Raw genomic sequence first — 14,779 nt, 5'->3', positions numbered from 1 at the left:
GCCAAACATGTGATCTACCTCCAGAGGGAGATGGATATATTTTGTGTACTTTACTCTTGGCTCTATCTTCTTTCTTAATTTATTTATTTTTGCTTTGCTTTTCCTGTGAATTTTAAATGTGTTTTATCTTGTTTTATAGTCTTTGTCTTTGTTTTGCACTTCAGATGTTTCCTGGAACTGTATTAGCATGCAAATAAAATAATAAATCATATATTTCCTCACATAAAATTGTTCCAGTGTTATGTATCAACTTTTCTTGTTGCTTTATGGACCTAAGCAAGGCAAGATAATTATAGCTTAACTTGATGCAACGAAGGGCTGCAAAATTTAGTGGCTTAGAACTAAACTCATAGAGCTTGCATACATGATGACATCATAGTCGGGATGGTCTATTCAGCATACACTCTGTTTCCCTAGAGTTTTCAACTCACCCCTCTAGACTAACTCTGCCAATGTACTAGGCAAGAGATAAATAAATTGCTGAGCAGAAGGATTCAGGGGCAGGTCTACAGGAGACATATACTACTCATGCCTGGATTTCAATAGCCCAAACAGCTACCACTATTAGGAATTTATGTGTAGCTGAGATCAAATCAGAAATATCTTGGCAGAACACATCATCTCCTCAAAGGAGATCTTTCTTGGATGACAAAATACAAAGAGGATTTTAAGCTTCATCATTTTTTTTCTGGGTGTTTTTTTAGCTTCTACACATTTCCCAGACTTTTCTCACTTCACCTAACATACTATAGCATCAAATAAGAATGATAAGACCTCAAATACAAGTTTGCCATGGTTACTTTTGGATGTTCACTATTCTTCCTGAAGTATTAATGGATGGATTTTGTTTACTTTATAATGGGAGCAGTAATATTTTTTACTTTATTGGTAATATTAATAGAAGGATCAATGAAAACATTCAAGTTTAAAATATTGTACTAGTCAGTATCCCCTCAAAAGTCCCCTTTTTGTACCTTCCTGCATATGTCACTTTTATTGATGCATTCTTATCTCAACGAGGTTGCTATTCATACTGTTTTTAGATGATTAAACAACATGGGTTAAGGTCCAAAAAGAAACTCATGGTTATGTCAGATTCTGGTTTTATTATACAATAATGTTTTCAATATATTTCAAGTAGAAATAGCCAAAAATCGTCAAAGTTTAACTATATATATATATATATATATATATCAAAATCCTCCAAAATATGTCATTTAATGCTATTTAATCATTTGACAATGAGACATGTCTGTTCCCAACAGCACCCCATTCAAGGTTCAAAGAAGAAATTGAATAACTTAATCTCCAAGTGAGATTGCATATTGTAACAAGATACCCACTGGACAGAAATTGACTATTTCATCTATAGACAAAATACTTTCCAGGAAAAGGACACATTATACAGAATAGTCAACTGTTAGGCCTGCAGGGTAAGCAGTCCTTAATAATTCTGTTTTGCAAAGGTCTATCAGATGATCCTGGGCTAGAAGGTTGAAGACTGATGCTCCAATGTTTAGAGGAACTAAGGGGATAGAGATAGTCACCTGTCTCTAAAATTGTTTAAATTTGAGAAGGTATGCTTGGTGCTTCCTGTATACCCAGGTAATGCTTAAGTCATTATCAGATTTCTTATGGGATTAAAGACTAGTTTTGGTCTCATAATCAAATTCAAATTGTTTAACATTGAGAGACATATAGAAAGACATGAGTTTTCAGATGGTGTTACAGGCTAAAATCTAAATGTAATCTAGGGATAGAATCATAATTCTTTAAGTTAGTAATGACGGTAGAGTACGTTATCTAATTGATTGGGGGTAAGTTTATCTTAAACTTTATAGTTTATATAACTATAAGAGTTGTACTCAATTTATATCTAAAAAAAAAAAAGGAGTTCTTTAATTGAATGAAAAGGGGAAAATGTTGTGGGTTGCCCTGATGCTGTTTGTATTCTGATGTTAATTCTGCTTTCTTAAGATGGGCTTCCCTGCCAAGTGATCAATCACATACTCAGGTGACTTCATGTGAACATTTCCCTGTTTTAACTGGTCAAATAAAGGCTAGAGCCTGGGAATGGGCAGTGGAATGGAAAGGTGGTGCTGAAGGTTTTAGAGAAGGAGGCAAGTAAGGAAAGGAGAGATGAAGAGAACAGTGACAGAGGAGGTGGAAGGAAGAAGGAACAGAACCACATGGCCCAGAGAAGCCACAAGTAGCAAGGGCTCTCATAGATGGGAAATAGAGCAGTGTGGCGGTGAATCTGCCCAGTCTAGGCATGCAGCTTATCAATATTGTAACTGCACTGTGTGTTTTTGCACAGGCTTATTGGGGTTGGAGATTTACTTTAACATTCAAATACATAGTGTAGATATAATACAGAAAAAGTGAGGGGTAGGGATGTAGCTCAGCTGGTAGAGTGCTTACTAGAAGCCTTGAGTTCAACCATCAGCTTTGCATGCATTGGCATGATGGTCCATTCTTGAGACCCCGAGTACAAGAGACACAGTGCGTGGAGACAGAAGTTCAAGGTCATTCTGTGCTCTATAGCATGTTCAAGGGCAGAATGGGATGCCTGAGAATTAATTAATGCACACATTCATAAATATAAAGAGGCTTACTACAACTAGAACATGAACTCTTGGAAAGAACGTTTAAAATCTTTGATTATTGAAATCCTAACTATCCTGCACAAACACATTCAATGAATATTTACCAGAAATAGTGATTTAATAAGATGTGCATTTGAATTTAATCAAATGCCTTATTCTGAGTGTGTGAGCTTATGAATTTGTTTATAAAATCAGTTTCAATAAGGCATAATTTACATTCAATAAAAAATAATTCTAAATATATCTTAAAGGGACTTACCATTGTACATTCCTATCAGGCAGAGGCATAATTTAAGACAGATGATTAATTACCTGTAATAATTTTAATTTTATGTGTTTATAGTTTTGTGTAAGATTTTATATGCATATGCAATGTAAATTATTCAACCCATGTATTATTTTTACTAGGATAATTTAGAATTATGTATTAATTGCCTTTGAGTGCCATAGCTCTGGTGCCTGGCTTTCCTCAGGGGAGAAGAAGCTCACTTAGTGCCATATAAATGAAGTCATACAGTTAGGTTTGTTCATACCAAAATGTCAATATTATGGGCCTGATAATTGTTTGCCAAGGAGAATGTTCTTTGTTATAGAATATTTAACTGACTTCCCTAAGTCTTTTTTGTCCTTGCTTATACAGTATTACTATTTTGTAAATGTGTTTTCTGTGAGACTTGATCATTTAGAAGATAATGAATAATCAGGTAAGGTAACTTGTGCTTTGAGTCTCAGCACTTTGGAGAGGATTATTGCTTATGAGGTTGTAGCCAGTCTGGGGTAAATAGTAAGTTTCATGCTATACTGGGTTACAGGGTGACTGTCTTAAAGAAAAAACAAAACAAGATGCAAAAAATAAAGCAGTAAGCATGTCCTCAGTGGTTTTTTGGAATTAGACAATTCATTTCTTGTAACCATGTGTATCTATCATTGAATCAAGCAAGCAGTTATGCTCAGCATAGGACATTTCATTCCACACCAGTGCTTTTCTAGGATGCTGCTCTTACATTATTTTCTGTGCTGAGATCATGTGTTATGGTGGTGTTTTCTTCATCATACTATAGTCTCAATATTTATATCATCTGACTTGTGCTAAGTCCTTGCAAAGAGACTTTAAAAATATATTCATTGCTTAAGGCGCCCTCATTTTTGCCCTCCTGGGCTTTTAGGTTTTTAATCACACTTTTCTCAGGTTTTGATTTTAAAATTTCTTTTACTTTCTTTCTTTCTTTCCTGTGTGTGTGTGTGTGTGTGTGTGTGTGTGTGTGTGTGTGTGTGTGTGTGTATGTGTGTGTGTGTGTGTGTGTGTGGGGGGCAGGGGAGGAGAGAGAGAGAGAGAGAGAGAGAGAGAGAGAGAAAGAAAAAAGCAGAAAGAAACAAGAATATGTAAATAGCAAGAGAAGGAAAGGGAGATAGAGCTTGTGTTTTTGTCTTAGGAAATCCTATCATCATTTAATTGGGAGTAAACTCTTTTCCTTTTACTAAGAAGATGTTCAATAGGATAAAAACAGTAATGATATTCTGATTTTGATAGTTATCTATTTTTTCACTGACTTTGTCTAGTTAATTTTTTGTAACTTACAAATGTTAAAAGAACTTACTTCAGTTTGTAAAGATAAATCAATACTCTTAAAATATCAAATTGTAAAGTTGTAAGTAACTGGAGAGATGACTCAGCAGTTAAAAATGCTTACTGCTTTTTCAGAAGACTCAGGTTCAGTTCCCAGTACCAAACACTGGGATGCTCATAATTGCCTGAAAAGTTAATTCATCTCCAGGGTACCAAATGCCATATTCTGTTCTCCTTCAGGACACTCATGTATGTGACACACACTCACAGATGCCGAAGCAGACTAATGTTTATTGTGAGCGAGATTCCTAAAGCACAGGGACGTTTTTTGACAACTATTGATAACAGCAATCTGTCTCATTAAAGTCTATATTATTTGTTATTATGGTCAATATTCTTTATGATAAACTTTATATAGTTCTATTATGCACTATTTAAAATATACAGACTACGAACATGGAAGAGTGTATTGAAATATTGTTGAGAAAATTCTATTTATTTATATAGCACAGCTATCACCATAAACCTGCTTTTGCAATTCAATATCGTTTCCAATTCCAGATCCTTCCTTCTTCAACCTAGCTCTCACCAGAAATTTCAGTTTCAGAACTCAAATGCAAGTATCATTTTATTCTCCCTCTTTTCACTTTTTCTGTAGTGTAGTCTGAAGGAGGAATGGTAGGAGTCAGTGTAGTTATAGTGTTGTTAATGAAACAACCGATGATAAATGAAGCCTTATTTTCCCTAGACATAATAAATAAAATCAGAAATAAAATAACTGATTATCATTGTACTCACACCTAAGCATGTCTGACTATATATCTGGAGAAGAGACTGTGATGACCTGAGGAGAACAAAATATCCAACTACTTTTCCTATAATTCTCAAGAGGAAAGTAAAACTTTATTTTTAAATTAAAGGCAAAAATTTAGAAACATATTTTAAAATAGAACATGAATTGGCCTTTAATTTTTACTTTATGACCTTTCTAGGAAGCTTAGTTACCTGGGGGAAAGTAGGTATGATTGAAACTTGAATCCTAGAAGTTATAGAGATTAGTTGGAGCCAATTCCAGATGCAATATATACATAATATTTCCTTAACTGCATTGTTCTGTTAAGCTCCTATTCTCTGCTACCTTTTCCTTATTCTTTATCCCTTTCCCTGTTTCTCCTCCATCCCTTTACTCTCCCCTCTTTTCTTCCTTCTCCTCCTTTTTTTTTCTTAAACGGGATCACAGGGAATTTGGTAGAAACTAAATATAAAATAAAAAAGTATTTTGGTAGAAACTAAATATCTAAAGTAAAATGCACTTTAATACTATAAAGAAAACCTGAAAAACAAAGGGGAAAAATAACAAAAACAAGTTCTAAGGCTAAATAAGCCAAAGCTAGATCCACATTAATAATATGAACACTTTTAATATCTGAAAATATAAAATTCAAAATGTATGACAAGGTGAGTGGATAACCATAACTATGCTACAGTAAAAAATCTTTTTTACACAGTTTCCTCTTTTGTGCCAAACTGACCATCTTTTTCAAAGGCAATCACTTCTCTGATATTTAACAATGTTCTTCCCTCTTTATGTCACAATCTCAACCTAGTTTAAAAATAAAGAAAACCTTACCTCTCTGAAACTCTGTCCTTACCACACATTTCCTCACTTTTCTTACAGCCTGTCTCTTTATGCATTGCTGTCAGGAGCCATCTAGGATATCTTAAAGGCTAGCAGGCAACTTTCCTGAGGGTGGCCCACTGATTTTGCATAGACTGCTAGTGGGTGAACTCTAAGAAGCAAGGTCTAAAAAGAGTTCATCTCAGGATTAATTCTTGCAGCTGATATGCCTTTCCTGCCATCATTAAATTACTATAATACTCCTTGGGCATTATCTCATCCTATTGGGCAGATTTTCTACACATCAATGAAGATGTACTCTTTTGTAGCATTGCTATGTAGGCAAATAGATGATTTCTTAATTACTAAAAGTGATTGTCTACAATTACTAGATTATATAACTAATTTTGAGCCCTCTGTAATTTAAAAGTTAGAATTAGGATTGTGTAACCTGTTATGTGTCATGGGCTATTTACACTAGAATAGAAAAGCATGAAACAGATTTATCATCAAGGCAAACAAACCCTTATCTGATAACTAAAGGTCATAAAAGGGAAGGAATGATTTATTGTAAGAGAAATTACAGAGATAAAAATATTTACAGGGTTTATCTATAGAAAACTTCAATACTAATGCAACACTAGGTAGATGATTTATTTTCTGTCAAAACTGTGCTAAATTAGATATAAGAATTATAGTTTTAAACTTTTAATGAACCTGTCAAGCTAGTGGCAGATAATGAATGTTTAGTTAGATAACTAGTCTTATTGGAAACTCTGTTGCAACTCCTTATTCAATTTATTGTTTAAATTTATGTTTGAACTTGTTGTGAACTTTTGAAAAAAGGTGCTTAGAATACCATGTCATCAGGTATTCTGAAAAAGTACAAAAACTAGAAACCATGATAATAAAGAGGTGAGAAGAACAAAAAGAGGAGAGGCAAAAAGGAGCAGACATAGTAGACAAAGCAGGCAAGTTTTTTTTTTAACTGTAAGAATACTTTTTACTTTGGATTTTTTTTTATTAAGAGCCTTTTCACTAACAGAAATAAAAAAGGTATAAGTTCTTTCTTTGAGCAATAAAATGTTGGAGTTTATCTTTCATCCACAATGAGTGAGTTCTTTCTGTGCTTGCACTTGCTCAACGAAACCTGCTCATGGGGGCTTTTGCTCCATCCACCAAATATATAGGCTACCTAGTCTCTGGTTTGTTAACCAAACAGTCTCAGATATGAGTACATATTCTGGAGTAGGCTTTAAATCAAATCAGATATCTCATAAATTCTGTGCCACCAGTGCTCTAATATATATATATATATATTTATTTATTAATTTTTTAATTGCACTTTTATTTACATTTTAAATGTTATCCCATTTCCCGGTTTCCTCTTCAGAAACATGCTATTCCACATACCTCACCCCGACCCCCACTCCCACTTCTATGAGGGTGCTTCCTCACCCACCTACCCACCCACTCCCTTCCACCTCTCCACCCTGACATTCCCCTACACTGGGGCATTGAGCCTTGACAGGATCAAGGGACTCTCTTCCCACTGATGCTCAACGAGGCCATCCTAGGTTATATATGTGGATGAAGCCATAGGTTCATCCCTGTGTTCTCTTGGGATGGTGGTTTAGTCCGTGGGAGCTCGCGGGGTGGAGGTGGGGTGTGGTTGGTTGATATTGTGTTCCTCCTATGGTTTTGCAAACCGTTCAGCTTCTTCGATCGGTTCCCTAACCCCTCTATGGGGTACTCCATGCTCAGTTCAGTGGTTGGCTGCCAGTATCTGCCTCTGTATTTGTAAGGCTCTGGAAGAGCCTCTCAGCAGACTAGGCTGAGCAGGCCTAGTCTATATAGTGTATAGACTAGTCTATATAGTCTATAAGACTAGGCTAAGCAGACTATATCAGGCTTCTGTCAGCATGCACTTCTTGGCATTCACTATATTATCTGTGTTTGGTGACTGTATATAGGATGCATCCCCATGTGGGGCAGTCTCTGGATGGCCTTTCAGTCTCTGCTCCACACTTTGTCTCTGTATTTTCTCCTCTGAGTATTTTTGTTACCCCCTCCAAGAAGGACTGAAGCATCCACATTTTGGTCTTCCTTTTTCTTAAGCTTCATGTGGTCTGTGGGCTGTATTGAGGGTAATCTGAGGTTTTGGGCTAATGTCCACTTATCAGTGAGGGCATACCGTGTGTGTGTCTTTCTTTCTTTCTTTCTTTCTTTCTTTCTTTCTTTCTTTCTTTCTTTCTTTCTTCCTTCCTCTCTCTCTCTCTCTCTCTCTCTCTCTCTCTCTCTCTCTCTTTCTTTCTTTCTTGTAATTAGGTTACTTCACTCAGAATAGTATTTTCTAATTGATCTATTCTTATCACCCTGTACAAAGCTTAAGTCCAAGTGGATCAAGGACTGCCACATAAAACCAGATACACTCAAACTAATAGAAGAAAAAGTGGGAAGAGCCTTGAACACATGAGCACTGGGGAAAATCACCTGAACAGAACACCAATGGCTTATGCTCTAAGATCAAGAATCGATAAATGGGACCTCATAAAATTACAAAGCTTCTGTAAGGCAAAGGATTTTGTCATTAGGACAAAACTTCAACCAACAGATTGGGAAAAGATCTTTACCAATGCTACATGCAATAGAGGGCTAATATCCAGTATATACAAAGAACTCAAGAAGTTAAACTCCAGAGAATCAAATAACCCTATTAAAAAAGGGATATAGATCTCAACAAAGAATTCTCAGCTGAGGAATACTGAATGTCTGTGAAGAACATAAAGAAGCATTTAGCATCCTTAGTCATCAGGGGCAAATCAAAGCAACCCTTAGATTCCACCTCACACCAGTCAAAATGGCTAAGATCAAACTCAGGTGACAACAGATGCTGGTCAGGATGTGGAGAAAGAGGAACACTCCTCCACTGTTGGTCAGATTTTAATCAGTTGCAAGTACTTTGGAAATCAGTCTGGAATTTCCTCAGAAAATTGCACATAGTACTACCTGAGGACCCAGCTGTACCACTCCTGGGCATATACCCAAAAGATGCTCCAACATACAACAAAGACACATGCCGCCCTATGTTCATAGCAGCCTTATTTATAATAGTCAGAAGTGGAAAGATCCAGCAATTTTTAAATTAGAGAAAATAGTCTTCTGTATATTCAAAATCTTTCAGCAAATCAGACATATTTCTGACTAAAAAATGGTGTAAATATTAACATGACTCATTCTAAATTAATTTTTTTTAAGCTAATAATCCAAAAACATATTTACGTCCTTTAAAACTCATTAGTAATATCTCAGTATGTTTTACATACTTACAAATAAGATGAATTTCACCACAAAAACAAAAATAATGTGTTATGACTTTCTTTTTTGTATTATGATTTTCTTTTAAAGTTATATTTTTAATGAGAGGGATGAATGGACTATGTATTTAAAGTTGAAGTGATGCAAGAACTTTCCCCCATACTTGTACTGCCTTAAGAGGCCACCTCTTTTGCTCACTAAGGTGGAGAATGAGGCTGGACTGTGTGATCTCAGTGGTAATTGTAGCGCTTCTTTCCAGTAGAAGCTTTTGCAGCCAGAGGGAAAAAAGAAAGCTTTGGAAGATGTTCAACATTTAATTACCTTAATTATAAACATTTTCAAATGAATGCCAATACTTTTTAACCAATTACAGTAAGTAAGCTTTTTACTTTATCCACAGTACACTAAACATATAAGACCTAATAAAGAGTGTAAATAGGAGAAAGGGAATGTCTAATATTTTTTAGTATTGCATCTTTTTTACTACCATATTAAAAATGCCTCATCAGTTATATTAGGAAATATTCTAGCATATTTATGCATAAATGGTACCAGAAATCATAAAGAACTATGGGTGTTTTTATTGGATTTTAATTACAGTTTTTTTATACCTTTAAGCTATAAAATTATTTGGACTGATGGAGCAGATAGTTAAGCAGAATAAGACAGCATAATGTTTGTAAAAGGAGCTTGCTCTACCTGCTGGCAATTCATTTTGAATTTCTTTTCCTTATCCTTAAGTACTATATTTAAGAATATTAATACAAGAAGAAAGATTCAAGCTACATCAAGGGAGATTTCAAACCCATGAAGCACCAGATAGTCCATGAACCAGTTGTCTTTCTCTGATAATGATATTGTGTTATTTTGTACAAGCACATGAATACAGTCTGAAAGACCACAGTTTTCATAGATTTCCCTAATGGAATTTATTCTGGACAAATTTTCATGCACATAATGAAAGAGTTGCTAAAACTGCTAAATTTGTAATGATCTTTTGTACATCAATAGTAAATAGGCACAGACTTCAATACCTGAAGATAAGATGACACTCACAACTAGAGATCAAACAGTGGTCAAGCACAGTGTGCTTCAGAAAGGCTGAGAAAGAGACTGGAGAATAAGATACACCTGTTAGTTACATTAAGTGTTGTCATACTGTGTGTTAGAAAAAATGTGAAAACAAAGTATATCATTAGCTTGGCTCACTATGAAAATTGCAGAAAAAATAAGTTATAGTACTCATTTAGTTACCAAAGAAATAAGGAAAGTGAATCTATTCTTCAGATTTCAAGAAAAATGACTTTTTTCTTCAGTTAGTAACAATTTCAAAAATAAGATATTAGCTTATGGATCAAATCCAAGAAGTTTTTGAGTATGTTAAGCTTAGTAAAAATGTGATGAAGGTAAGAGTTTGCTATTAGTCTCCTTTAGACCATAAGATGATTTAAGAGTACATATCATTCTCTCAATTACACAAAGAACTTTTAAAATTCTAGAAACCCTACCTTGTAGTCTTGTTAAACACCGAGACTTCTAGAAAAGATGAGAACATTTTCAAGTCCTATGGGGAGACCTAAGGTAAACAATAACATATAAAGAGTTGTATGAATGGCCTCAAAACAGGTAATGTCCATACTGTTTTGAAGGTGTTATATTACCTTTGGTGATCACAAACTGAGTCTGCAATGAGAATAGGTTGTTGGCCCACTGATCTTCTATGTATATGAAGGTGAGTAAGGAGCCTGTTTTGATGTAGATGTAGGGCATTTATTTTTGAGAAAAAAAAAAGGACCCAAAGGTCCAAATCAAGACTAGGGAACATCCTTTTCACAATGATATAGAACTGCCAAGGTTGAACCCCCAGTGCAGGGGAATGTCAGAGGTGGTTTGTGGTAAGGGGGGAGTCGAGGGAGGGAACACCCTTATGGAGGAGGGGGAGGGAATAGGGGCCTTATGGACAGGAAACTGGGAAAGGGAATAACATTTTAAATGCAAATCAAGAAATATATCCAATAAAAAATGATGTAGAACTGCTTTGAAGGAAGGAGGTTTGTTCTTTGTTCTTTTAAATGGGCACAAGAATCACACTACTGTGTATGTAGCAGATAGTTAACTCAGTTCTGTAGGTTTCCAGTAAAGGTACCTGGATCACAAGATTTATCTGTACCAAGATTGGGTTATGTAATATGTCTATTTTCCAAATGAGCCTATTGCTGTAACCTTAAGTCCTTGGAGAATCTTGGCAGAGGATGAGGGTATTTTTATGGGAGCCAGCAAATATATTTAAAATGACTTGTTACACAGAGTCAGATGTCAGAATGTTATTGTGCACATCTCATGTTGACTGGAAAATGATGCCATCACTCAAATATGGGTTTTAATGAGGATCAATTCATAAAATGATAGCCATGATAATTTAATATTTAAATTGTGTTCACCTTTCCATCATTGAACCGTACCATATAATTCCTTTGTATTCTATAACAATTTGTATCCCATCCCTATATAAGCCTACAAGTTGCACAGCTTTACCCAGTATCATCATGATAACCTAAGTAAGGTTTTGATTTCTTGTAACTGATAAAAGGGCTAATGACAATAAATAGTATTTGGGAACTCTAAAGCTAGGCAGTGACTGACCAAGGAGAATGGATACATTTTTTATAGGTATTATCAACACCTGCTTTTTGACTATAATAGTTGAGTTGAATAGGTTGAAAAGACCTATTCTCGTAAGATTTATTTTCGTAAGAGCCGCTTCTTAAATGTGCAGAAGGTTCAGTATCATAGGCACTGTCCTAGTGTAGATTCTCTCTGAGAGGAGTCTAAGGTGGGAATTCATATCTAAGGTTTTAATAATCACAGCAAAAGTTAAAAACAACAAAGAAAGCAGGAAAGAAAGAAAAATAAGAGAAAAAGAAAAGAAAAGGGAAGAGCTGAAAAGCAAGTAAAGGGTGAAAGTGAAGCCAGAAGACCACACTAAATGTCAGGCATTCATATAGAATAAACGATTGTTTCTAAAAATAATAAAGTTATGGTTGCTCACAGTTAGTAAATAATAAATCTATTAGAGTTTATGGTTTCCATACCAAAGTAATAGAAGCATGGTTGCTAAAAATATCAGAAATTGATTTTTTTACTCTTCTGGAAGCTAAAAGCTCCTATCAAAGTGTTAGTATGGTCATAGACAATGCTTACCTCCACAAAACATAGGCTCTCTTGGCTGGACTTGTATTTGGCTATTTGCTAGTGATTCTTGGTGTTCCTTGACTTCCAGAAAGGATATTTAAATGCTTTACCTTCCTGACTTATTGCTGTCTCTCTAAGTGCCTTTCCTTTGTCACATGCTATTCTTCTTGCGTATCTTGTGTTACATTTCTTTCTTTTATTTTTTTTTATTTCTTTTAAAGAGAACATCACTAAAAGCAGATTAGAGTCTGCCCTTACATCCATATTTAATTTGATTGTACTTGCAATTCTGCATTGCAGGCTTTTCACATTAAGAGAAAGCATCTACACATTTTCTCTGTTTCTTCAAGGGTTTGGAATTTAAGATGATGCAGCAAACAATTTCTCCAGTTGCAATTTTGTGTTCCTGTACTTTATTTTACTTTATTTTTTGGAAAATGTTTCCTTGTCTTGTAATTAGTGAATGTCTTCTCCTTACCAAGATGCAGGATGGCCTGGAAATAACCTTCTTGCTATGTCAATCTTTCTATATCAAGCCACTGCATTCCAGATGAAATTCTTCAATTTACTAAAAATTAATGGATGTTATTTGATACAAAATTAGATATTGGATACCACCGTGGGTTGTTCATAATGCAGACCTGGTCTTAAGATAGTTATTCTTGTATAGCTATTTCCTACAATCAAAACTTTTACTCCTGAAGAGGGGAAGGAGACTGTTAAAACTTAATATTTACTTAATTACAAGAAACTTACAAGGTGTAGGAAACTCCTGAACTTTAGGAGCCGCACATAACAACTCTCCTAAATTCTATGAACTGCAGCTGCTAAGGAAAGGAGATGCTTTGTTTGGTCATGCTGTTCAGGGGGCTCCAGACATGCTCTGTTTTGTGTTACCACCTGTGGAAAAATGGTCTTTTCAGTGTTGAAGCTTTGGATCACACATTTTCTTGCAAGTAATCCCAGTAAATTCACTGGTTTTCTAAACTAGACTTGGTCAAAATTTCTTCAGTCATTGTCAAAATCCTACCTGGGGTAAACAGATATTTGTTTATTTTCCACAAGAAAAATCACACAGTTAATTATATATTAATATATATTATATATTATTGGGATAGTTTAATTAATGATAACTACTATACATGGTATATGACTGAGGAAAGAGCATCATGTAGGTGAGATGAGAAGTATGTCAGTACTCATGAAGATGTTGATATAACAAAGGTTAATATATAAATTAAAAGTGTTTAAAGATATGTCTTATAAAGCACTCAAATTTTGATTTTATGAATTTTTACCTAGTTACTTCCATATTTCTAAATTTACTCATGGAAGTTGATGACTTCTACAGGTCCATGCTGAGTGAAGTTGTGTCAGACATATGCCTTAGCTGTTATGAAACAAACAGGAATGAAACATGCTTGTTTTTAAAGTTAATATAGCAACCTCTTATTTCAACTGTTGATCAAGCTGCAATTATCTACAATTGATTTGTTCCCTAGGAAAAAATGTTGACTATCTGTAATTTGTGTATCTCAAAGTAGTCTTTAAGTATCCTAAAGGTAATTTTCCTAAACACATAATTCAGGATGTCTGCAATTAGAGTTGCAAGCAATGATTGTCTGCAACAGTAATTTCCTTGTCTTAACAGATCATTATATTTAAAACAGTATGCCACTTAATAATCCTGTTTAGAATACTGGCTTTGCTTCAGAAGGTGATAAAATACTTTCTATTAATGGTATAGACAATGTGAAGGGGAATATCAACTTAGAAGACTGACTGGATCTTTTTTTTTTTTTTTTCAGCTTTTTTTTTTTTATTAACTTGAGTATTTCTTATTTACATTTCGAATGTTATTCCCTTTCCCGGTTTCCGAGCAAACATCCCCCTAATCGCTCCCCCTCCCCTTCTTTATGGGTGTTCCCCTCCCTACCCTCCCCCATTGCCGCCCTCCCCCCAACAATCACGTTCACTGGGGGTTCAGTCTTAGGATATTCATTGCTACCAATGAGGTCAGAGTTCAGGGTCAGTACATGTATAGTCTTTAGGTAGTGGCTTAGTCCCTGGAGCTCTAGTTGCTTGGCAATGTTGTTCATAAGAGGTCTCGAGCCCCTTCAAGCTCTTCCAGTTCTTTCTCTGATTCCCCTTCAACGGGGGTCCTATTATCAGAATAGTGGTTTGCTGCTGGCATTCGCCTCTGTATTTGCTGTATTCTGGCTGTGTCTCTCAGGAGAGATCTACATCCGGCTCCTGTCTGCCTGCACTTCTTTGCTTCATCCATCTTGTCTAATTGGGTGGCTGTATATATATGGGCCACATGTGGGGCAGGCTCTGAATGGGTGTTCCTTCTGTCTCTGTTTTAATCTTTGCCTCTCCATTCCCTGCCATGGGTATTCTTGTTCCCCCTTTTAAAGAAGGAGTGAAGCATTCACATTTTGATCATCCGTCTTGAGTTTCATTTGTTCTAGGCATCTA

The sequence above is a fragment of the Rattus rattus genome, chromosome 3 (genome assembly GCF_011064425.1).
Source record: "Rattus rattus isolate New Zealand chromosome 3, Rrattus_CSIRO_v1, whole genome shotgun sequence".
Taxonomy (NCBI): Eukaryota; Metazoa; Chordata; class Mammalia; order Rodentia; family Muridae; genus Rattus; species Rattus rattus.
The sequence above is the reverse complement of the archived record's forward strand: the minus strand, read 5'-3'. Positions refer to the sequence as shown.